Source organism: Rhagoletis zephyria, unplaced genomic scaffold (genome assembly GCF_001687245.7).
Source record: "Rhagoletis zephyria isolate East Lansing unplaced genomic scaffold, Rhagoletis_zephyria_1.1 Rzeph_scaffold_05447, whole genome shotgun sequence".
Taxonomy (NCBI): domain Eukaryota; kingdom Metazoa; phylum Arthropoda; class Insecta; order Diptera; family Tephritidae; genus Rhagoletis; species Rhagoletis zephyria.
In genome coordinates this window covers 22448-26133 of record NW_016162530.1, presented here as the reverse complement: position 1 = coordinate 26133, position 3686 = coordinate 22448, and the positions used below count along the sequence as shown (strand labels likewise).

The 3686-nt window shown below is 31.7% G+C and overlaps 1 protein-coding gene across 1 annotated transcript in view; it reads right to left on the bottom strand.

The window, feature by feature from the left end:
- MFS17 (Major Facilitator Superfamily Transporter 17) overlaps positions 1 to 3686 on the bottom strand; it is a 21788-nt gene continuing 18102 nt past the window's right edge. The window contains exon 5 of the mRNA XM_017627763.1: positions 1 to 537. The gene's annotated coding sequence lies outside the window, so the exon portion shown is untranslated. The remainder of the gene's footprint in view (positions 538 to 3686) is intronic.

Genomic DNA, 3686 nt, shown 5'->3' with positions numbered 1-3686 from the left:
TTTAGTCAATTAATTTTATTGTTTTCAACTTCAAATTTTACAAGGCAATAAGTTGCAATTAGCTACAGTTAGTGGTGTATTTTTGGATTTTCGCTTTCAATTTGCTTACTCCACAGATTTTTAAGTATACTTGCGCGTAAGTAATAACTATCACACATTAATAGGCAATCGAATGGACCTTATTTATTTTTATGGATTCCATCATAGATTCCATCAGAACAACTATATACCTTAAATCCGGAAAATGAAACATGTTAAACGTTATGAAAACGTATAAATAGAGGAACTTACACAAATTCCTATGTACACATTTTGAACATAAATTGTTGGCATTCGTTTTTTTTTTTGATAATTACACATGTATAAGTTTGTGCACATACATACACATATGTATCTACTATATAAAATGGTATTAAGTTAAAAATGTAGTTTTTTTTCACAAGTACAAAATGCCAAAAAGTTCAAATCGATAGTAAATAAAGGTTGGACACGAGTTAAATATTTCGCTTAATTAAGTGACTTTAGATATATATGTATATTCACATAGTTTACAACTCGTCTTTCGGAATACGTTCGATAGTGGAACAATGCAAAGCGAAGGCCGTAGAATAAGAGACGAAATTGCCAATACCTTGTAATTCAAGTAATTTATTAATTATTTAACTTTTTTCTACGAACATATATTTAAAAATAAAAGTCTTCATGACTAAATGAAAATAAGTCTTCAATTTTAAAACTAAGGCACTAAAAAGATAATTCACAACCACTTTCGTTATAGTACTATTCTTATGAGGTAATCACTTGTTTGCAGATTGCCTTTGGTGTTCAAACTTTAATATTTCAAGATCCAGTTGTTCTCTTTTAATCTCATTGCTTTCCCGTCTCGTTTTCCTCTTAATCCTCTTAAAATATCCGGATTTTTTTCCATAAATTCAATGATTATAGCATTTTGCGTTTTATTCTTATGTTTCCCCCTTTTTGAGAATTGTATAAAGAAAATTTAATACATATTAAGAAAATAAAATAACTTATTTACTTACATTGTTTCAAAGCGTCTAACAGCAAACCGAAATAATTTAAAACGCAATTTGAACGCAATATTCAAAATCTGTCATTGATGAGGTCCTTGATTTGTTTCTGATAGCAAAATCGATAAAATTGATTTTAATGACGCCGAAAACCGATAACAATTCTGATTCGAACATAAAACCGATATCAGAATTCATGACATCTACTACATTTTTTTATCGATTTCAATTCTGATTCCGACAACAATCAATTTACTGAACGATATTTTTGCAGATAATAATGTGGTATTAGGCAGAACCAAGAGCACGGCAATAAAAAAAATAAAATGTAGCAAAATCTGAGACTGACGAATTGTGTGAAATTTTGCAATCAAAAAATGTTTCCATAGCCATTGATGAATCCACTGATTTGAGCAACAAAAAAATGTGTATCGTCGTCAGATATGCAAAAGATTCGCGAATCAATACGTAGTTACTTCCATGAACGAACGAATAAAGACCACCCAGGATGGCGTGCGAGAAAAAAGTTATTTTTTTCCAGTGACGTAATTTTTTTGCCGCCGTGTGAATGGTGAATGAAACGGAATGAAACCTGTGTGTGAATGAAAGAACTGATTAAAAAATTACGTCATCAACCATTATTTTTTTTCTCAAATACAATTACAAATATACGGTTGCTGTGCTGGGTGATCTTGTTAGTTGGTTCATGGTTACTTCAGCTAATTGAGCTTGACGCTACAGATTGCAGTGGCTTTGCAATGTGTACAGCAGCTAAGAAGTTGTTTGAAAAAAGAAATATACCATTGACCAACATTATAGCTATCGCAAGTAACAATGCCAGCGCAATGGTGGGATCGAAAAATTCTCTTTATGCGCACCTGAAGGTAGATGTTAGTAATATAATTTTAGTGAAATGTATCTGCCATTCATCAGCACTTGTAGTTAAAGCTGGCATGCAATTCTTACCTGATGAATGCGAAATGCTTGTCAGGCATGAAACTTTCTATAGTTCAAAAAGTCCAAAAAGCTGTGCAAATTTGAAGGAATTTCAAAAATCGTGTGATCTTTCTACAAATAAAATTATTTCCCATCTACAACTCGATGGCTTGTGATGCAGCCAGCTTTAGTAACACTATTAAGAAATTGTACTGCATTAAAATACTTTTTTATTTATAAAAAAGAATTCACGAACAGGACGAAAGCTGAAAGAATTTTGCGAAGTCTAGATAGGCCGGATATTAACATGTATTTGCTTTTTTAAAATATATTTTAATGTATTTAACGCTTTCTTTCCATCTACGGATCTATTAGTCCACAAACTGTATTCAGAGCCGAGGCAAATGTTAGCGCTTCTTTCAAAAATAGTTTAACTAACCATAATATATATATACATATATTCAGGTAAAGAAATAACATATGATCTTATAATTAACCCAAACACTGAACTTCTCCCTGATAGTATGCAATTTAATAGTGAGTTTTCGGAAAACATTGCTAAACTCGAAAGAGATCAAGCATTACAAATAAAAACTAGCTGTGGACAATTTGTTAAAACTTGTGTATTCTTGAAAATATGTAATATCAAATCCCTTAACAATTTTGCCAGTTATGTGAGCGTTATGCAGCGTTTTTGCTGCATTTAAAATGCAACATTTAGCACTTTCGAACATATGTTTTCGAAGAGCGTTCATGCTATCCGCATTTAGCAAATGTGCATTTACGCGAGTACAGCCGTGTTCCAGTCGCTTACTCAGATCCGTATCTATTACGATGAATTCTCACGCAGAAGATAATGTGCAAAAACCCTACTGAAAAGGAAAAAATAAATTTTAAACCAAAAATTCAATACAAAAACTTGAATTGTTTTAACCATAACCGAACATTTGTTTATGTATATTATTGATGTATGTTATTGATACAGATTTCCATCAGCATCACATCGATGTTGAATTTGCTTAACTTTTCTTTATCCAAATTATGTAAAATAATAAATGAAATCTCGATCGGCGATTACAGACACGCAGCTAGCCACTGTTTACGCGAAAAAGCAATGTTGCCTTTTTTTCTCATTAAACCATGTTCGAATCGTGGAAATTTTGGAAGATCACAGGGTTGCTTTTAGCATTTAGGTTCTTAATGCAAAAATGGAGTTGCATTTAGTTGTATTTAAGTGACGAATTTCGTATGGATAAATGTACATTTAGGCTTTCTGCACATTGGTCGTCCAATCATAGTTACTTCATCGTCACAATCATGATGAAACGATTACATGACGACTACACTTTCGCACACTCGGTCGTGATGTTTCAATTCATTTGGCGTCTAAAAATTCACTTGAAGCAGGTATTTCCTGTTTTTCTGGTTGATACTTTCGCGCAATATTTACAAAAACTTCCATTTTTAAAATATAGACTGTGCTGCAACAATTCTAGACATCATTTTTCAGTAATATCTCTTCTTTTCTTTTCCTGAAAAAAGTTTTGTGCATGCACACAGAAACTTTTTACAATTTCGTCATATTTGAAAGTTAAAACGCTCACATTTATTGAATCTTAATGCAATTATCCACTTTTTAATAATTTCCACAGATTTTATGCAAAAAATACTAGTTTTTATGCAAATATTCACCTTTTCACTAATTTTTCCCCATAAAACAAA